Source organism: Echinops telfairi, unplaced genomic scaffold (genome assembly GCF_000313985.2).
Source record: "Echinops telfairi isolate 266 unplaced genomic scaffold, ASM31398v2 ScPeMD7_2;HRSCAF=8, whole genome shotgun sequence".
NCBI lineage: Eukaryota > Metazoa > Chordata > Mammalia > Afrosoricida > Tenrecidae > Echinops > Echinops telfairi.
Window position 1 is genome coordinate 16450822 of NW_022103898.1, and position 23129 is coordinate 16473950.

The 23129-nt window shown below is 45.8% G+C and overlaps 1 pseudogene; it reads left to right on the top strand.

Annotated features, from left to right (window-relative positions):
• The first annotated feature begins 6151 nt into the window (after positions 1–6151).
• Positions 6152–23129, top strand: part of LOC101642952 — a 140554-nt pseudogene continuing 123576 nt past the window's right edge.

Here is a 23129-nt window from a genome sequence, read left to right on the forward strand (position 1 = left end):
CAATGATGAAATTTTTATAAGTTGATCATCATACTTTCTTTTCAAGACCCCTCTTTCAAGACCCCTTGAACCTCTAACTTTCCAATTAGGAGCCAACCATGTTGAGAATCAGCTAACCATGGACACAGGGTAGAATAGGAGCTTCCAAAGGGGTCTCACTTAGCAACCTGTTTGCATAATCTCTTATATATAATACATCATTCCTTTTTCTACTCTATTGTTAACTTCTCAGAATCAGGAACCACATAATTTTCTTTCCACTCCCAGTATCATGTCATCACTTTCCTGGCTAAATTCTAGTTCTTGGTAGATCATAGGGCCTCCAAGATTTGATTTCTCTTCTCTATTCTTTTTCCTGTCTACTTCCTCCAAAGCATTGTAAGCTCTTTCATTGCCAAAATGATTACAGTTTTCCTAATAGGTTTTACTCTTTTACCCCATCATGCTTTCATGCCATATGTTTCCCCTGCCTCATCATCAAACTCTACCAAGGCAATTTTAAACGTCCTTGCAGACTCAGCTTAATTATTTACTAACATTTGAATTAATAACAGACTTGTGATTTTCCAAGGCAAATTATTCATTGTCTCTTTTCTACATCCCTCTGTTACAACATCATCATACTCTGGTATACTGACCTCACCAAAGAATATCACCCCAAAGTATTCCTAGCAAAAGGTGATAGTAGATACAGTATTCAGTAGTTCAGCCTGCCCCGCTCTGCCCATTAATATTGGACAAATGGAACACTGACTATATCTATGTTTCTCTCTGATCTTTACCAACTATATCTGTTGAATGATAAATGCGTGAATGGATGAATACATAACTGGATGAGGAAGAGAAAACAGATTCCTGGCGTGTCCTAAGAACAACTATTCTGCTCTATGTCCATGTTGTCTTTGCTCTCACATGATGAGATGCAATCCCTGCAGCATCCAAACGATTTGTGAACCTAACATCACACCCATAGCCTAAAGGAGTTCTCTTCTTTTGTCCTTTCAGCCTAGACCCAATGCTGGCAATTTGCCAACTTAGAGCTCTGCCTCTGATTCGCAAACCTTCCATGTAGGAGACCAAATGAAGCTGCTGGCATAAATTCTTGATTGTGTTTGGGTCTGCAGACATGTTACTTCCCTGCCTGTCCTTTTTCTTACCCTACAGCAAATGACCCAATCTCAACCTTTGGGTCGGTTCTCATTCACTAGAGATTTGCAATGTTCTCTGAGTATGTTTTTCTAGTTTCCATTGAATAAGCTAATAAATTAGCTTCCTGGTTCCTCTTACAATTTCTATTCAAATCTCAATCAGTTGGCTTGATTTAATTCTTGTGATTCTTTTGTATATTTTTCACCATATGTAAATATTGATCTCTCTCATTAGACTAGGAACTCCTAAAGATCAAAAATCCTCTTTTCTCTTTTATGTGGTGCCTGAAATAGCACTGATCTAAAGTTGTTGCTTAAGAAGTATTTGTTTAATGAATGATTTTTTTAGATGTGACATCAAATCATAATTATGACTGTGAAACCAATACCTACAATTTATTGAGTATATACACCATGTGTGGGGAACCTACCATCTGCAAAGGGCCATTTTGATATTTATAACATCATTCATGAACCATACTGGTCAAACATTTAAGTAATTCACCTCTAATTTGATGGCTGGAACTGCTTCTCTGTGAGGAATTTAATATCAGCAGATATTGATGATTTCTCAGGTCCTACAGGGCCTGTAGGACAGATGTTCCCAAGCCCCGCTGTACACCAATCAGTCATCAGAGGTATGTATTATTTTTACTACTTTCCAAACCATGACTCAGAAAGTATATGTGATTTGTGACTCTGCTTAACAAGATCTGTGTGAATTCAAAACCTACCCCTAAAATAAGTTGGAATTAAATATAATGGAATACATTGGATAAATTGTATCCCTAGAATGGTATTTTGATGTCTGGGTACCTGTGAATCCAGCTTTGTTTGTAAATAGGGTCTTTGAAAATGTCTCATTTAAGTTAGCATGAAGTCTACTGAAGTAGAGTGGGTCTTAATTCAATCTGAGTTACTTTTTGTTAAAGAAGAAATAAAAGACAGATACAGAGAAGTGGTGGTCATATGAAGAAGACAGAGTCGTAGATTGGAGTGGCGCACAAGTCAAGAAATGCCAAGGATTGCCATCTGTCACCAGAAACTAAGAAAAGGGCATGAGACAGACTCTCTCAGAATCAACATGACCCAATACTCTGATTCCAGAATTCTCACCTCCACAATGGTGAGACAATAAATTTCTAATATAACAAGTTACTGAAGTTGACATTTTGCTTATGACAGTCCTTTGAAATGAATACAATAAATAAATGAATGCTTGAACTAGTAGGCAATTAAATAAATCCCGGTGCTCTAAAGGAACTAGAACCTTCTTTAGAAAAAAGGGTGGTGAGAATTCAACCCATGTACATTAGACACATAATTAGCAATGGCAAATTCGCACAGAAGAACAGCGTGTTGGATAGCGGATCAACCAAAAAGGAAGGGAAATGAGGTGGTTTGACACAGTAGCTCTGACAATGGACTGAAACATGACATAGGACTGGGCAACGGTCTGGCCTTCTGTTGTGTATAAGGTCACTGAGTGAGGGCTGACGCGATGGCAACGAACAACAAAGAATTCGGTGTAGGATGATCTTAGCATACCCAGAGATGTCACAATGCAGCACAGTCCTCACTGTCGGCAGGGAATCTGGTGTCTGCTGGTCAAAGAATCAAGAAGTCAGTCTCCCGCGGTCTCCAAAGTATTTCTTGGTCAGTGGAGAAGAGGGAGCCATGGGGTTAGGGGAAGAAGAGGAAGGAGAGAGGACAGAAGTTGTCAGAGTCTTGCACTGGTCTGTCTGTCCCTTCTTTAACGGAAACAAGATTTCCTCAACTTGTCAAAGAAATAACACTGAGATCTGCTTTGCCTCCCTCTATTCTTCCTGAACTCTCAAGCTCTTTCCCAGAGGCCCACGGAACTATCAAATGTCCGCTGAAGTGGAAAAACAAGAGCCTCTTCATACTTCCAGGCCAAGCGCAGGAATTCCTCTTGGGATGGTTCTTTCAAACAGAAGAGCTGATCTGTCACCTCCGTAATAACACCATCTTCAGTCAACCCCGCGCCCGCCAGTGCCTCCATCAGATCTTGTTCTCACTAGCAGAGGTGACTTGGGACTATTGGCTGAAATATGTGGACCACAGAACGTTTTCTTCATAAGTAGAGTTAGCCTGTGATTTCAAGACCAGGACTGGAAGAAGAATTTAGCCCTCAAACGTGGCACCCCACAGAGTCCCTTCCAAAGGGGGCCACCAGAGATGTGGCAGTAGCTGAGGCAGAGTGTAAAGTAGGAAGAGGGAAGATGTGCTTCCTCACCGCGAGCCCTTTGGACTTGCCTCCGTGCAGTGACCAAACTTCCGGTCTCCATCAAATATCACCTACAGCAGAAAGTTTTTTCTGACACTCAGATTGTGTCAGAACAGGCAGAGGAGTTAAGAATGCAGACACGCAAAGCACTAGACCTGGATTTGTCCCCTAAGTTCCTATTTATTAGCTGTGGACTTTGCACACATTTCTTCTTCTCTCTGTGTGTTTCGTGTCTCTTTTGCATGGCTCGATTGGAGGAGTAGTGCTGTAAGGATTAAATAAGCTATGACACATCGCGTGCACAGAACAGTCCCTAACATATAATAAGAATAATAAAATTGTCACTGATAGTTATTGTTTTATGGGTCCTTTATTGCCTGTTTGACTTTTGTAGTTGCTTGTGCAATTTCTCCATTTCTCCCTAGACTTCAGGGTACAAGAACCTCAGACAGTGTATCTGTCCTGTTTACTGCTAAATGTGGAAGGCTAGCCTGGCATATCAAAGCCTGAATGAATGTGAAGAATGAGTTAATCAACCGCTGGATTGAGGGTCTTCAAGAAACATTGAAATGCCTCCAAATATCTCTAAAAATATCTATCATATGCTCTCTTGAATTCCTGGGCACAATTATAAGCTACTGAGAGACAAAAAAAAAATAGATAATTCTTAACGATCAAATGACACTTTTCTGAAGATGTGGATGAATGGTAGAAGTATTAAATACATTTGCCAAGCATGTGCAAAAATGCCAGAGACCGTTTGGTCTCTCAAGCCTTTGATATGCCATAAAAAAAATCATCTGAGATAAAAGGGCTTGCCATGTGGTTATTGACAAAAAATATAAAAGCAAAGCCTAACTGCAACTTCAACAAAATACAAAACTTTCATGTATCCAAGGATATGATCAAGAAAATGAAAAGATGATCTATACTTTGGGGGGAAATCAGAACTATATATCTGAAAAGGGTTTAATATCCAAAATGGATAAACAGCTACAACTCAATAGCAAAAGGCAAGCATTCCGGCTAAAAGTGGGCAATGGTATTCAATAGACATTTCCCCAAAGAGGAAAATGTGTCCCAAGTCATTAGTTGTTGAGCCCCCAGCAGAGTGGCTAACAAGTATAATTGTAGCAGTCGAGGGATGCTATCTCCGATAGTTCCAGCCAGGTTGTGTTATGGGAGAAACATAATCTGTAAGATTTATTTCTGCTTCTGCTGTCTGTGCAGCACGTTCCTGCAGGGAAGCTCTTCTCCTTGGGGTCCCTTCAACTCTGGGCTAGCAGAGTCCCCACCATCACAACCTGAGACTGCAGGGTGTCTTTGTCAAAGGAAAGAGCATTAAGATTCACACCCTGAGCATTTTAGGAGTAAGAAACAAAGAGTCACCGAATCTCCACCTTTTGTACAATTCCTAAAAGGCAAAATCCTGTGGAAGATGAGGGGGAGTGAAGCTGCCTTATCTTAAGAACTGGTCCTAGAAATTTTTGTAAGGAGGAAAGTGTTGTTTGTAAGGAAAATAAATTAGTGTATTTCCTGGGGTGGCGGGGAGGTAGGGGTGGTTGGACTCTGCTGGCAGAATCTCTCGCAACAACAACAAAAAAGGCCAGGTATTTTGCCTGTGGTAAAAGAGAAGAACTATAAAGGAAAGGAAATGTATTAAGTTGCTAGGAAGGGAAAGATGGTTAAGAAAGTGCGGACACAAAAAGCAGGAAGATGAAGGAAACAGAAATACAGCAAGAGGCTATGATGCTGGGCTAGCTGGATAGCAAGTCCTGGTGGTAGCAAATAAAAAACGTCCATCTAATTATCTATCTATCTATCTATCTATCTATCTATCTATCTATCTATCTATCTATCTATCTATCCATCCATCCATCCATCCATCCATCCATCCATCCATCCATCTATCTATCTATCTATCTATCTATCTATCTATCTATCTATCTATCTATCTATCTAAAGAGAGCTAGCAGATATTCTATTTGAAGTTGTGTGGTTTGATATTTAAAATGTAATCCAACTTTAGCATCTTAAAGTCAAACAATACAACACAGCTGTGGTAGTTATATCATTGTTTGTCAATTTGAGAGGGTTATAAGTGAAGGGGTGGAGTCTAGCCAGGATATACCCAATGGGGCCTGTGTGGGGGCATGGCCTTCTCCTGGGGATTCTGGGAAATCCTGTTTTTCCTCCTTGGAGGTGGGAGACACCTCTCTCTCTCAGCTCACTCCCTAAGAGACACTCTACTGACAAGACACATGGCACTATACTGATAGACCCCATACTCTTGGAACTGGAGAAGCCACATGGAGACCCCTGCCAGCTCTGAGATGCTTACAACACCACTAGATCCAAAGACTTTCTACCCACTGACCTGTCATCATCCTGAATTTGGCATCATTGCATGTCTTTCGTGAGTCTGAAGAAGATTTTATAGATTGGTATCGGGCATATGCGCTAATATTGGACTTATTGGCTTGGACTGGACAGAGTTGGAATGCTTTCTTAATGTGCAATTACCCTTTATATAAAACTCTCTCTTATACACATATGAGTCTCTATGAATTTGTTTCTCTAGTCTACCCAGACTAACACAACTTAATATGTACCTGCTATGTGTGAGCACATGTGTGTGCAGGAAATTGAATTTCCTATCCAGGTTGACCATTTTTGAAACTGAGATATCATATACTAGAGGGTGAGGCAGCCCATAAAGTGAGGGAACCAAAGAAGACGGATGCCAAAAGCAGTCATGAGCAATGCAACCCTCGTGGGAATCACCGGAAATATGAAGCAGCACCTTGAACTTCTGGAACACCAGATGAAGGTTAGATCTTATCTCACTTAGATCACAAGACATGGGAGACCCTTCCTCCCATTGAGAATAGTGCTTGCTACCCATGAAAAATTATATTGTCATGATGGAAAATAATTGATCAACACAATTTCCCCGAAACCTTGTTCTTATCAGTACAATTTTTAATTTTCTTAAAACTGGACCCCATAATTATTCCACATCCTCTGTGGCCCAGAATACTCCCTAAGAAGCCACCATTTGGATTAGACCTTGGTATATAGCTGTCCTAATGAGACTAAGTATGTTACTGAGAGAACGTGTCTTCATCCATCCACGGATCATGGAGACATATTTAAATACGTTTTGTTTGGAATACATCCAGGCATGATTGACCTGGAAACCTAGTAGCAATACTTTTTGACTTATTCTCATATATGAAGGATTAGTAGTAAAACAAAACAAACTAACAGAAAACCCCACGAGATTCCTTGATAGAATTTTTCAAGACCAATAACTTATTTTTCACAAGTACCATCTACAACAACACAAATTGTTACTATACATGTTGAATTAGTTAATTGTGCCAACCTGGCTGATAATCACATGTGGGGCTAATTAAAAGGCAGAGGGATAAATGGGTGGTGAGCCTCGCCTTTCTAGTTCTCGGGTCTCTTGCTTTGTGATGGTTGCACCGGGTGCAGCTGCCTTAGCAGTTCCCTGCTTCAGCTTGCAAGATTGACTTCCTATAAGACATCCCCAAGGAGAAGCCACATGGACCTATCCCGATGCAGCCCTGGGTGCTGGAGCAGCCGTGTGGAGACCCCTGCTAGTGCTGAGATGCTTGTTCATTCACTGACTCAGCTTTCCTCCTGCAGTCGGCATCATTGCCTCTGTTTTGTGAGGTGGAGGACTTTGTGGACTGGTGTTGGGTTGATGGGTTAATGTTGGACTTGTGGGCTTGGGCAGCATTGGGTTGGGATGTTTTCATGATGCACATTTTCTTTACATAAAACTCTCTCTTATACATGAGTTGCTGTGGATTTGTTTCTCCAAAGTACCCAGACTAATACAACGTAGACTTTACCAGATGGAATATGTCCACATCAAATTGCTACATATATGACAGGGAAGAAGCTCACTATTAACAGTCAGAATAAAGGTGAGGAAGAGCTGTGAACCATTGCAAATTGATCAGATGCAAGTTCAAGTTGAAACTGAAGGTAAAACAGGTACATAAGAACCAAAGTGCAACACTGAGTATATCCCGCCTGACTTTAGAGACCATCTACAGAATAAATTTGACACATTGAACACGAATGACTGAAGGTCAGACCAGACAAGTTCTATGATGCCTTCAAGGACATCGATGTAAACAATGCAAAGGGCAAGGGAGACAAAGACCAAGGGGATGTCAGAGACTCCAAAACATACTCTCTAATGTAGAGTCGCTACAGGAAAAGAAGGAATGCTGAAGTCAAAGCAAGGCACAGATTTCAAAGTGTGGCTTTAGATGATAAAGTGAGGTGTGACCGTGAAATTTGCAGAAGTCGGAATTAGGCAGAATTAGGCCTGGAATTAGGAAACAAAAAGGAAAAGAGCACATTGTGCATTTCTCAGGTGGAAAGGATTAAAGAAAATATTCAAGCTGTGAGTTGCAATATTGAAAGCTTCAGTGGGAAAAACATTGAATTATGCAATAAGCATCAAATACAATGAAAGTAATAACCAGATTTTGAAATTGATGGATGTCTCACCAATTCAAGAAGTAGCCTACGACTGAGCACCACTGATACTGAATGATATGAAGACAACATTGATGAAAATCAAAGTTCTAGGAACTGAAAGAACCCAGCTGACATGTTTCAACAAGTGCAGCTTTTGGTTGTCTACATACACAGAAGGTTGACTGGAAGAGATTCATATTTGCGCTTCCTCCAAAGAAAAGTGATCCAAGAGAATATATCAATTATCAAACAATATCATTAACATCACATGCAAGTAAAGCTTTGATGGAGATCATTTCAACATGGCTGCAGCAGTGTGTCAAGAGGAATGGCCAGAAATTCAAAGTAGATTTAGGATTGAATGTGAAACAAGAAACATCATTGCTGATTTCAGATGGAGGTTAGCTGAACGCAGACCTATATGTCACTCACTCCCTATAAAACCAATAAAGAAACAAACTCAAGATATACTAAAGGCCCAAACATAAAGCCTGGGTTATAAAGATGATCAATACATGGCCTAAATATACTCTTCAGCATGACAACAGATGCTCACATACACAGTAAATAGATGACTGGGAACTCTTAAAAATAAGATGCCAAGAAAGGAAAGGGAGAACTCATAGACTGGGGACACATTTTTGGCAACGACCTATCAGACAAAGGACTTCAAAACCTTAAGAAAAAGATAAATAATCCAATTTAAAAATTGACGGAGGACATGAAAAGACACTTCCCCAAAGAAGATGCTCATGATCACTGACCATTTGAGAAATGCAAATCCAAGTAATCGTGAGTTACCACCTCACCCCAGCACTGATAGCAAGGTTTTGTTGTTGTTGTTTATTTGTTTTTTAAGGCAAAGAAACAGAAAACATCAAATGCTGTGGAGGGTGTAGAGAGACTGAAACCCTCAGACAAAGAGAAATTTGACCTGTTGCTGCTGAGAGTAAAGAGCAGATAAGCAACAGTGAAATAAACATATTCAACAAAGAGTTAGAGTAGAAGAAGCGCAGTTCCCTGAAGAAACGAAATGATGACGAAGAGAGCAGAAAAACATGAATCAGAGAGCAAATATTCACTAGACAAGATAAAGTCAGTCTGTGTAGATAAAGAGGGTCTGTTAAAAAATAATGCAGCTGCCAATTCTCCAAAAAAAGAAAGAACGAAAAAAGAGTGGCAAAAAGAAATGATATTGAAACAAAACTCATGCATAATAGGAATTAGCAGGGATTAAAATATGGGAGTATAATGCTGATAAATTTTAGAACATAGTGAAATAACATCCTCCAAAACTGACTGAAGGAAAAATCGAACAACTGAATGGTCTTATGATCATTAAAAAATATATAGAAGAAGTCATAGTTAAAATCTACTCACTGAGACTCAAATGTGAACTTCGCAAAATATAAAGGGACTGGCCATTCCTATTTTTCACAAAAGCTTTTAGAGAATATAAAGTGACTTCCTGTTGGTGCAGGCTGAGAGAGACTTAACTCTCGACAGCCTGTCTTTCCAGTTGATTACAGCTAAAAAGCTAAGCCAAAAAAAGGAAAAAGAAAGAAAAGCAAGAGAGAACATTAAAAGGTAACCATCTACAGAATCTGAACAGTAAATAAAAGCAGACTGATTGGAGAGGGACATGAAATCGCGAAGAACGACTGGTATGGCAGTGGGGAGAAAATGTTTGCAAATTATATTGTAGCGGATAAAAGACAGGGATTCAGAATAAAGAACTTTAAAACTCATCAGTAGGAAAATGAGTAACCCAATTAAAAACCCAAGCAAATGATATGAATAGTCACTTTACTAAGGAACGTATATGGACATGAAAGAGATGCTCAATACCATAAGCCTCTAGTTGAGATACCACTACACAAATTCAAAGGGTGAACATGGACAGGACAGAAGGACTAGGGGAAAGGGGACCCCAAGGGAGGACGTAGGGAGAGTGCTCTTACTCCAAGGAGATTACAACTAATGCATGAGACAAATTAGGGATAAATTCTTGAATGGCAAGCCAATGTGCTCTGTAAACTTTCAGCCAACCCACAAGAAAATATACCAAAATATAGACAAAGCAATGCCAGATGTATGTCAAAAGACTAAATTTTGCTATAGGTAGGTGAACAATAAACTTTAAGTGTAAAACCAAATGACGCAAGTTTCATCATTTGTTTTCAGGTCTTCCATAATCTGGATAGCCAAGCATAAATCATCCTGTTATAAATGAACAAACAAGAAAAACTCAGTGCTTTCAAATCCATTCCTACTCACAGTGACCATAAAGACAGGGTAGAACCGACTCATAGCAGTTCCCAGGTGGTGTATCTTTACAGAAGAGCCCTGGTACCATGTGTCAATCCATCTTGTAGAGAGTCTTCCTCTTTTTCACTGCCCCTCAACTTTGTCAAGCATTAATCATGTGTGTTCCTGGTGCAAAAGAAATAGTCACACACACACCCCCAAAAAAACAATAAAGTGCCCAAAGTGGCTAATGGTGGACAAATTTCATTATATTACATTTAGGAATTCCTTTTCAGCAAAAGACACGATGAATGAAAGCCACAAAAATCGGAATATGTGTTTGCAATATATAAAACCCAGAAAAAAATAACATTGTGGATCTATAGGTATGCAACAGTACAAAACGATGCACTACAAAATAGAGACCCTCCATCTTCCCAAGCATGATGTCCTTCTCCATGATCTGATCTCTCCTGATAACGTGCCCAAGGTATGTGACACACAGTCTTGATAGCCTTGCTTCTAAAGAGCGGGCTGGGTGCACTTCTTCCAAGACAGATTTGTGTGTTTTCTGACAGTCTGTAGTACTTTTTAACACCTTTTCTCAACCCTATAATTCAAGGGCATCAATTCTTCATTCTTCCTATTCATTGTTCAAACCCACATACAGATAAGGCAATTGAAAATACCTTGGCTTGAGTCAGGAACATCTTAGTCCTGAAAGTAACATCTTTGCTCTTTAACACTTTAAAAAGCGCTTAGCCTGAAGAATTGCTATCATAGTATTGATACCTACTGTTGAGCCCTTATTACGTCTTTTATTCTTCTAAGTGATTTGATGACTATTTAATCCTTACAATAACCCTATGAGACAGGTGCTTTTATCAGGCGGGCAGACTGAGACATGAACACGATTGCATAGTGCCCAAGATGGCCTGACGTAGTAAGTGCTACAGCCTACATGCAAGTGCAGGCAGTCTTGCTTCTGAACCTCTTCCCTTAGCCTCTGCACGATACTGACCCCTAATGGTCATTTAGGCGTTGCAGCTGAATAACCTCAGAGAGACTTAAGGCTGTGAAATTTTATCATTACATGAATTCCCATTCGTTTGGAGTAAAGGTTCCTACGGGAAAGAAGTGGGAAAAGAAGGCTGAAATATAGCTTGTCGTTGACATGCTAAAAGGCTCCCAATGCCACGTGAATCTGGTCTTGATCTGTTTTCCAGAGGTCTGTATAGCCAATCCATGATCAGAGCCACAGGTTCAGTGGGTCTTGAACTCTAGCCTGTGCGCCTCTCCAAACTACAGGCGGCATCCTCCTGCAGGTGCCACCTTCTCCTGTGCACAGGGTCGCATTCATTAGCCATATCTGGCCTAGCTCTTCTCCAAGGATCTTTGGTGTCAAGACACTGGGAGACAGGTCATAGAACCTAGTGAAACGCATGACCTGTTTCAACCCTTACGCAGTGCAGGCAGGTAGACTATTCTATCCCCTCTACAGACAGAGCCAAGAGAAGCGAAGTCACTTTTTCCAGGTGAGAACGGAGGAAGAGGGACAGAAAGGAAAACAATGGCCACGGTGCCCATTCCAACTCCTGGTGATCCCGGGGGACAAGGAATAAGTTTGCTCCATAATAGTTTCAAAGTTGTGACCTTTCACCTTGCCAGGCGTTACTTCCAAGGCTCCTCTGGGTGGGTTTGAACCAACGATCCTCTCAGTGAGCAGCTGAGCACTTAACCGGCACAGGACCAAAATCCGAATCTAGGCTTCGCTCCAAACCACGGTGACATTTCGCCCTTCCCTCTCAGCCGCTCCAGTTTCTGTGATGACCAAAAACGATCCACCCTTAATCACCAGGCGATGGGTGTACAGGTGACGTGTTGGGCTGTGATTCGCATGGTTAGCAGTTCGAAACCACCAGCAGCTCCTCGGAAGAAAGACTGGGCGTTCTACTCCCCTAAACAGTTCTTCTCAGAAACCCACCGGTGGGGTCGGGGGGGAGGCACTCGGAGTCAGCACTGACTCCAGGGCAGTGAGTTCTTTCCTCACTGTGTCAGTGCAAGAGGAAAGCCAGCCAGCTGGTGCCCGGTTGGACCAGCTCGTGCCCAGCTGCCCAAGAGAAGTGCAGAAAGCCAGCGCCCCAGCGGTCAAAGCAGACGCAGAGGGAGGAGGGCGTGGGGTTTGCCTCGAATCCCCCTGGGGAATCACACACAGAAGACAGGGTTCCTGGCAGCCGACTTCAGGGAAAATGAAATCTGTTTGAAGCTGCCAGCTTGCACCTCTCCTTCACTTTAACAAGTGTATTATTGTCCCGTTTGCAGCCAAGGACACGCTAGTTAGCCTCCTCCTTCAAGCCTGCTGGCAGGCCACCGTCAGCATCGGCAGGCCAGGGTGGGGCACACCAAGATCCTTTGCAGCCATTGCTGTCCGCAGTGAATCTGCAGGTAGGTGGGTTCACGTGCAGGGACCGAACAGAACACCCTTCAGGGTCCTCCTTGTCCAGGGCAGGGGGCAGTTGGTTTCGCTGTACCCCACGTCTCTAACTGGCACTTTTTACACACAGACGTTTTGGTGTGTGCTGTGTTTTCCTGGGGAATTGTTAAGATTTTCAAATGGCAGTCTCTGGGAAATCCTGAACTCCATGGCAACCAGCTCGGGGGTGACCTCACTCTGCCTTTCTGGAATGTAACACCCCCAGGAGGTGTTGGGATGGAGGGCCCTTGAGGAGGGGAGGAGGGAGCCTGGATCCAGGCTGGGAGAAGGGAGCAGCTGGGCATCCCTGTGGGCATCCTAGACAAAAGGGCTGCTTATTCCACCAGGTGAGGGTGCCCCTGGGACCCGGTGCCAGGATCCTCCATGGTTCTCATCTTTCCGGGCCTGCCAGAGAGAGATCAGGCCCTTTGCCCACCTGAGAGGTGGCCCTACCACCTCCAATGATTGGGCGGAGGCTCCCATACACCAAGTCGCTGAGCCCACAGTCCGTCCTCTGAAAGACCCCCTTGCCCACTGCAATCACATCTTTGATCCTGGCTCAGGGTGCTCCAGGATGGCTCCTAGCAAGTCCCCGACTCCCTGCCTCCTGGTTCTGAATCCCAGGTTCCAAGCAGTCCGCTGAAGACAGACCTGTATCCTGGGCAGCTGCGTGGAGTTGGTGGTGGGTGGGGTGGGGTGGGGGCGGCGAGAGCTGCAGAAACACCCTCTGAATCAGGCAGGAAACCCCTGACATGCGTTCTGCTTAAAGCCCGAGGGTCTCTGAGATGCGGGTCCACTAGTTCCTCAGACACCTCCTCTCTCTGCCTTTCCAGGGCCTTCTCCAACAGGACGTGGGACAATGCCAACATCTCAGGCACTGAAGCCCGCTCCTTGGGGGGACACAGTGGCCAAGGCAGTGAATAGGCTGGCTCTGGAAGCCAGCCAGGGAGACACCTAGTGGGCAGGTGAGCAAGGCCACCTGGCTCCACGCCCTCAAGGTTAGGCGCGAAGGTGAGGCCCTCATTGTTAGGACCCATGCCACCCACAATTGCCAATCCAATCGGTACACAAGGGTGGGGTAGGGGTGAGGTGGGAGGGGACTTCACAAACGTTAACACTCAACAATACCACATACCATCACATGAACCAAAAACAAGAGCCAGGTGCAGTAAACCCTCACCCTTCTCCCTCTAGATGCGACCCGCTGAGAAGAGGATGGCCTGTGGTATGTTAATGTGGTTGCCCATGTGTGTGTGTGTGTGTGTGTGTGTAGGGAAAGCAGCTCTGGCTCAGATGCAAACACACCAAGATGGGAGGGGAGAGCCTCCTGGGCCACGTGGCACGGCCAAGGCACTGGCAGGAGACAACTGCTTTTCTCTGGAGCCTCCCCCTAGATTGCAGACTTCTCGCTTCCGAAACTGTGAGAAAATAAGCATCAGTTTGTGGAATTCACTCCCTGTGAGATTTCTGTTCACAGTGGCGATACCTAAGGAGAACACCTGGCACAATGAAGTGAGGATGCCTTTGTTTAACATCCCACCCAGCAGTCCTGAATGGAGTTAGGGCAGTCATGGTCCATGGATGGCATTTCCCACATACTGGTTAGTCCATCAGGCCCTTACAGCCAAGGCCCCCATGTTCCTGAATGCCAGTCTATCTGCACAGGGCACAATGGCCCCATGCATGTCATCCTCACCTCCCCCACGGACAGGGTGCCGGGGCTATCCATCAATGACACCAGCCCAATGGAGCAGGCTTAGCTGGCAGGGGGACAGAGGTTGCATCGCTTTACCTGGGCTTCCCTCAGAGCCTGCCTGCTCAGACTCGTCCTCTTTCTCGCTGGGGAGCTGAAGGCTCAGACTCAGTCTACGCAGGAGACCCTAGTCCTGTCTACGGGTTTGAAGGGCTGCCACGCAGCCACGCAGGAATCCGAGTCTGGACTCCAGAGCTCACCCAGGGCCCAGAACAGAGCATACTCAGCCCAGTCTTTGGGTGAGTATCAGCAGCTGGTGCCTCCCCTACTGTACCATGATTTCCAAGAGAGTTCCTGATCCAGACCCAGACCCCTAAATGTGTTAGAGATTAGGTCACCTTCCAAGGAGAAGGTTTCACCCTCCAAGTCCTCGTGACTCTAACCAGAGACCCCAAACTCAAGCACCACAGAGAGGTCCAAGGGGGCCCAGTTCCCACGACACTGGTAGCCTTTTCATCATGCTCATTTGGCTCAGTGGTGATGGGAGGGGACAGGGTCAGTGGTGGCACAACCTCAAGGCAGCCCAAAGAGTAAGCGGAGGAATGTCACAGCTCTGACTATAAACCAGTGCAGTGTGACATGGCTGGCACACCCACCGGTGACTCAGGAGCAAGCCAACATGAGGGGAACCAAGGTTCTGGGGAAAGGGAGGAGGTGAATACGCAGGACCTGCTATCTGCCTCATTCCAGGCCACCAAGTGAATCTTAGCTTGCTTTTCCACAGAGGCTCCCCATCCCTCCCTATGCTTTCAGGGACCTCAGGAGTGCACGGTCATGTCACCTGCACTTTCAGACAGTGGGGACCAGTCCCCGCAGCAAGGAATCCTACTGACTGGTCCACTTGGAGGCCACAAGGGCCCTTCTGAAGATAGCGCCCATGTCCCTACATCCCAGCCTGTCTATGTGGATCCTGTGGCCATGTGCATGGTAGCCTCACCTCAAACCTTGTTCTGGCAACCTGGGGCATTTGTCATCAGTGACCCCAGCACAGCAGAGCAGGGTGGGACCCAGCAGGTGCTAAGTAGTGGGGAAGATGCTGCCTCCCTTGAACTGGGCTTCCCGCAGGCTGCTTGTGAGACCCTTCCACATCTTCCCTGGGGACCTAAGGCTCAGGACCAGCCTATAGGGAGGCATTCATCCTGTCTACGTATTGAACAGCTGAGGTCATTGTGACCACGCAGCCATGCAGGTGGCAAATCCTGGACTTCCAGGGACCACCAGGGCTGAGGACAAGGAGGTCTCCATACCCATCTTGGGGTGACTCCCAGGCAGCAAGTGTCTCCCCGCTTCTGCCCAATATCTGAAGGAGGGTCAAAGAGAGTTCCCGATGGAGGCCCTGTTCAAGATCCCAAAGCTTATGACCAACTAGGACCACCATCCAAAGTGAACCTGGGCTTCACCCACCAGGCCATCCTGACCATTTACTAGAGACAATACGAGTTCAAATACACAGGAGATGTTCAAGGGGATCCCAACGGGACCCTAGGAGTCTCTACGTCATGGTGGCAAGTGCTGAGGGGCTAGGGCGTGGACACACCCTCAACACAACCCAGGGAGCAAGAAGAAAGGAACATCACAGAGCAGGCTGCAAACCAGTGGAGCGTGACATGGCTGGCACTTGCATTGAGGACTCAGGAGCAAGATAGCAAGATGATGGTGACAAGGGCACAGCCAAGGATGATGGGGGGTGGGGTGGGGATGCGGGGACCAGGGGGTGGAGTTCCCAGGGCCAGCTATCTGCCATGCTGCAGGGCACCAAGTGAAGCCTAGCTTACTTGTTCAATAGAACTTCCCCTTGCCACCCCCCATGCTTCTGGGGATATCAAAAGTGCATGCCCTCCACCTGCAGACAGTGGGGAATCATCCGTCTCCCTCTCTACCATCACCCCCAGTGAGAGTTCCTGCTAACTGGTCAATATCAGGTCCATGAGGCCATTTCTACAAGAATCCCATGTCCCTGCATCCAACCCTGTCTACACAGGTCACAACTGCCCCGCGCATGTTAGCCTCACCTCTCTGGACGGGCTACCTGGACCCTGGCAACCCCGGGGCCTTTGTCATCAGTGATGCCATCCCAGTGGAGCAGGCTTAGCTGGCAGGGGGACAGAGGTTGCCTCACTTTGCCTGGGATTCCCTCAGAGCCTATCTGCTCAGACTCATCCTCATCCTCATCCTTTCCGGGGACCTGAATGCTCTGCACCAGCCTATGCAGACATTGGTCCTGTCTGCGGGTTTGAAAAGCTGTCACCACTGTCAACACGCAGTCATGCAGGAGGTTGTGCCCAACTAACAGCCCCATCCAAAGAGAACCTGAGCTTCAGCCTCCAGGTCTTCAACACTCTCCCCAGAGACTTTGGAGCTCAATCACCCCAAAAACCTTCAAGGAGGCCCCAGTCACGGGGTCCTCGAGGTGTGCTCATCATCATGGTGAGTCCTGGGGGTCAAGAAGGTGGGTACACCCTGTCGCAGCCCACGCAGCAAGAGGAAGAACAGGGATCAAGCTTCAAACGAATGGCCAGTGACACTGTGGGTGCACACAGAGGACTCACTCAAGAATGTGTCATGAAAGGGGAGCAGTATAGAGGATGGTGGCGAGCACAGAGAACAAAGTGAGAGGGGTGCAATCAATGGGCCTTGATTACCTGGTCAACCTAGAGCCACAAGGTCCCTTCCAAACATGGATTTCCTATCCCTGTCACCCGGCTTGTCTCACACTGGTCACAATTGGTAGGTGCTTGTTAGCCTCCCCCTCCCCGCTGACCTTGCTACCTGACTCCTAGAAACCCAGGAATCTGGGACATCAGGGATACCATGACAGGAGCAGATGGGACCCAGCACGTGCTGGCCTTGGGGACAGCTGCTGCCTAACTCTAAAGGGGCTTCCCTCAGACTGCCTGCTCAGCAGTCTAGGAAAGGATCAATCAAAGACACCAGGAAGTCACAGAACCTCTGACAGCTGTAAAGAAGATACTGCAGGGACACAGAGATGCCACGGAACTTTCCACCCTTTGTATAGACAAAGATCCAGCAATGGCACCAACAATGCCAGAGTCTTCTATCACCTGTGAAGACCAGGTCAATCAAGGGCACCCAGAGGTCACAGACCTTCCAGCAGCTGTAAAGGCACGGATGGCACACCATCACACCACAGAACCTTCTGGCAGCTGTGAAGAAATGGATAGGGTGGCCCTTGTAACTAGGGCTCTTATAGTTATAGTTACAGTCCTGCCACTATACACGTACATGCACACCACACTCATGGACCCACCAAGAGGGCTGTCAGCAGGCAGACACAGATCTACCAGAAAGATTCATATCAACCACATACGCACATACTCACCAGAACTGCTGCCAGCAACACGCACGCACACAGGCACACACACATACTCACTGGGAGGATTGCCAAGCACACCGGGACACACACAGATATATACTTACCAGGAGGTCAGCAAACACATACATACACACTCATACCCACATACACAAAAGGAAAATTTCCAGCACACACACACACATACACACACCACAGCCCTGCATGCACACAGATATCCACCAGAGAGATTGTCACAAACACACACAGGTAGCCAGCAGAAACACTATCAATACACACCAGGAGGATTGCCAACAACCAACCACACACACACACACACACACACACAATACACATACCGGTGAAAAAGACTGCCATCCCTTATATACACACACAACCACACACATACCCATGAGGAAGACCACCACACACAAACACGAAGGATTGCCACCCACCACAATCACATATACACATACACATGCATACTCATAGTATCCACCAACTCCCTCCACACACCTCAATACACATGCACCCATAAGGAAGTCTGCCACCAGCCTCCCATACACACTCATACACATAAGCAAGTGAGGTACACATATACCCACCAATCACACACACGTGCACATACACGTGTACACAGATCCACCAGGTGGGCTGCCACCAGACATTCGCACACACAGTCATTCACATGCTCACTCCCACCCGCCAAGAAGGGTGCCACCAGCCCCCATCCACCCCCACACAGATACACACATACTCATATAGAAGGCTCCCACCAGACCTCGCCCACCAGCACACACACACACACACACACACGCACATAAGGAGACACATGTCCCAACAGGAGAAGAGCCACCAACCGCTCCCACTCATGTACCCACAAGGAAGATTCCCCCTTGCCCCCCCACATATACACACATAAACACACATACACACACACACATAGCCACGCTGACACACGTACCCATTGGTGGTGGCAGCCCTCCTGGTGGCATGAGGGTGTGTGTGTGTGTGTGTGTGTGTGTGTGTGTGCTGATAGAACTTAGTGTACCAGTGTGTGTAATGTTGATCTACTTGGTGGTTATGTGTGCGTTTGTGTAGCTGGTGGCTGACCTCCTGGGGGATACATACACACAATATTTGGTGGCAGTCAGTCCTCCTTGTGGATATGAGAGGAGGTGTGTGTATGTGTGTCTGTTTTTGTGACTGGTGGCAGTTCTGGTGAGCGTGTGATTTGTGCGCAAGTGCATGTTTGGTGACAACAGTCCTGGTGGGTATGTATGTACATGCGTGTGTGCACATGGTGACCATCTCCTGATAGGTGTGTGTATGGGGACATGTGTGGGGTGTCTGTGTGTCTATGTTGGCAGTCCTGGTGAGTGCATTTGTGCATGTGGATGTGTCTAGTGGCATTCGGTGACTGTGTGCGTGTTGTGTGCATGTTGTAGCAGTGTATGGTGTATGTATGGCTGGTAAAAGTCCTGGAGAGTATATGTGGGGAGTGGGGGTAAGGACTGGTGGCACTCCTCTTGGCAGGTCCCTCTCTGTGTGTTCCTGTGTCCCTATGTGTGTGCATGTGCCTTGCCACTGGAAGCCCTCATGGGTCAAGTGTGTACATGTGTACCATATATACTCAAGTATAAGTCGACCCGAATATCAACCAAGGCACCTAATTTTACCACAAAAACTGAATTAAAATGTGCTGGAAAACTTGGCTTATACATGAGTATATACGGTATGTCCCTTTACCCACCAAACACGAGGCACAGGGTTGATGGCAGAACTCCGTTTGTCCATTGCCAGCCCATATGTTTTCCTCTCCACTGCTGCTGTCGCCTGCCATGAGAAGGCCAGCATGCTGAGCAGCGGAAAAAAGGCAGGGTTAGAAGGGGATGGAGACTTCCCTGTGACCGGCCAGCCAGAACCGGAAATGAGACTACTTCAGGAAGAGCAATCTCCAAAAGCCATCACTAGGAAGGGAGGTCTTCACAGCACTGACTGGCAGGAAGATGCTCCAGCAGGCAGATGGAAGCTGGTCAGCCCTCTGACCACTCTATGCACTGTCCACCCCATTGTCATGTTATGCCATTTCTACACAATCATTGCAAAGTGCTTTTCAAGCATTTGTTGCATAATTCAATTAGGTAAAATTCCCATGTAATAGATTGAATAGAGGCTAGTGCTAAACTTTGAGAGAGAAAAAAGAAGTGGAATTGTTTATTCACTAAAATGGATAAAAGTCTTCCAGATGGTTGATCCATATACTTGTAGTTTTAAAAATGTCTGGTCTTTGAAGATACATTTGATGAGGGTATTTCAATATAGATAACTTATCAAGGTAAAATAATCATAAAACTCTAGGTTGGAAAGTGTCCAATATTGGTCAGTTAGCATCGATGTACCTACATGTGAGCGTGTAAGTACACACACATACACAAACACACACACACAGAGTGACTCTCCTCTGTTCCGCTTTAAAATTGTTAAAGAGGAAGTAATCCTAAAACCTGATGCTTCCTCATACACAAAATAAACATTCCTGAGCGGGATTCTTCTGCTTTTCTGAGACTGCCGCCCTGCCTAGAGGCAGTGCTTGTGCTGAGAGTGTGCTTCAGAAGGGAAACTGGGCAGGTAGAACTCAGCTTCCTTGTTCCTTTCTCATTGGATTGTGATTGCATGCTGCCAGGTGCTTGATTTCTCTGTAAAGTCTCTTTTCCCATTGATGAGACCTTCTCCCACCTGCCTGGGACAGAGGGAATGGTCTGTCCCACCCTTACGTGCAGTATTCCATGCAGCTGCTCCCCATTAACACTGCCCCTTTCTGTGACACAGTTTGAAGTTCAGGCACTGGGGAGAGAGAAGTGATGTATTTACACAGCAACCCTCAACAATAATGGGCACTTACATGTTCTAACCTGTCACTGTCTCAAGGAAGAGAACACAGGATGTCTTACTGGGACACAAAGCCTGTCCTTGACATAGCTCTCACGTGTCCCCTCATTTGAGTCTTGAAGGAGGAAGGGAACCTTGGTTTCCTTTCTGGACACATCAATTCAGCCAGTCAACACATGACACTTTGTGTGCACTTTTCATGTGGTCATGTGGGGACATGTTGTCAGTAGAGACCAGTCTCTGGAGAAGGACATCATGTTTGGTAAACGAGAGGGGAGTGAGAGAGGAAGGCCCTCAAGGACATGGATTGGCACCGTGTCTGTAGCAGTGGGCTCAGGCACAGGAACAGTGGTGAGGAGGGTGCAGGACCGGGCAGTGCTCTGTTCTATTGTACTTCAGGCCGCTATGGGTTGGAACTGACGCATCGGGGCCAAACAAGAACACTGTTCAAGGTCCTTTGGTGACACGAATGGTTTGTGCTTGACTACTAGCGTAACCCCACCAAGTGACTTGAATGAAACCCACCATGAAAGAAAAAGGCTGGCAATCATCTTTCATAAATACGACAGCCAAGAAAACTTCATGGAACCGCTCTACTCTGGCCCACACGTGGTCTCCTTGAGTCAAAGTCTACTTGATGAGAATGGGTCTCCACCCTCTTCACGAGGAAAGCCACCCCTTCCAGACCTAGTGTGCAGGTTAGGGACCTTGCTGGGCCACACCTTCCTCAGCCAACAGTCAGGGTCATAGCATGACTCACTCCCTTCCCTGGGAGGGTTGGGAAAATCATAGGGACCCACAGTGACCTCTACAGGCCAGTGTAGAACTACTCCCTGTCGTTTCCCGAGCTTTATCTCGATTGGCTGTGTGTTTCTGCTGTGTTTGCATTTTCTGTCGCCAGAATGGTGGTAATGAGGAGGCTGAGTGAGGGCAAGCATCCTCTGCAAACGTTCATCTCCCAGTTTGGCAGCTCTTTGCTTTGGTATCTCACCCATGGCTCATCTTGTTTTCAGTGGAAGGCCGAATTAGCCTCAGTGGGCAGGTCTCCCATTTATGTGAATGTTGTTCATGTCCAGTCTGTTGTTGTTTTTTTTTCCTCAAAGTGATGGTCTTTAAACAAGTGAGACAGGTCCGCTGTGTGCCAAGACCTCTTGCTCAGTCCTGCATTGATTGAGGAAGGTGTTCATGGTAGTAGGCTGTAATTAATCACATAATCTCAAAGGTCAGCTTTTCCATTATCTTTAGCTCCATCATGCATGTGTATAACATGAGGAAGAAGAAGTGAGAGGATGAACTAATAGGCCCTTGAAGGTAATGACATTCCCTAGAGACCAGCCAAAGTTACGCAAGGGTGGAAGCAGTCTGTCAGGTGGGAAGCCATGACAGTTCAGAGACCCTGTGGACTGTCCTGGGAAGGGGATTGGCCTCTAAGTCGGGAATGTTGGCATCAAGTCACTTAGCTGCCACTAACTTGCTGGATGAACACTGACAACAGAAGGTCACCGGCATTTATTGATTGCTTCGCCTGCCAGAAGCCTGTGCATATTCGTTTACTTGATCCCTTTAACATCACCATGAGGGAAACATTATTCTCTCCCAATTTACAAGGAACAAAAATGAAATTCAGGCTAGTGAATGAACCAACTTCATCAAGTGCACATGCTGGTAGGTTGCAAACATGGGACACAGAGCAGCATCGTTCACTGCATTCTGCTGTCTCGAAGATCCCGTGCTGTCCACCTGCAAGATGGCGGTCTGACTCCTCATGGTAAGTCATGGACACTTAAGTGAGTCTTATATCCCCCACTTCAAACTTACTAGCTCTATGAAATCACTTTTTTGTGCTAATAAACACAACAAAACTCACTGTCACCTCCTTAATTCTGACAGCTACCCTGCAAGGTCAGATTAGAACCGTTCCCCGTTGTAGCATGAGGCTGGTGGATTTGAACTGCTGACCTTGAACCACCCACTACACCACCAAGTCTCCTATGTGTGCTGAAAGTAGCAATAAATGATTGGTTATTTCAGAACCTCTCCTTTCCCTTGGAAACAGCACTTTCTTTTCTGGACATTTCTGAGTTCCAGCCAACGGGTACTGTCTTCCTCTTTCAAATTCTACCTCCCTGATCACATTTGAGTGGTCTAGAGGTGGGCATTAAGTTCAAGGCAGCCAATCACCATTCCTCATCTCCTGCCCTCAATCCCGCCTCAGTTGAGTGGCTCAACAGGGAAGCAAGTCAAAGAAGAAAGTTTGAAAATGGAAGAAATTACACAGCGGTCAGTGTAAGACATGAAAAAGAAAAGTAAATTATCAAGAGTTCATGAGGGAGGGAAGAAGGAGGGGCGAAATGAGCTGAAACCAAGGGCTCAAGTAGAAAGAAAATGTTTTGAAAATGATGATGGCAACATCTGTACAAATGTGTGTGACACAATGGATGGATGTGTGGATTGTGATAAGAGCTGTAAGAGCCCCCAATAAAATGATTTAAAAATAAATAAAATAAAATTTCTCTCTCTACAATCACCTGCTC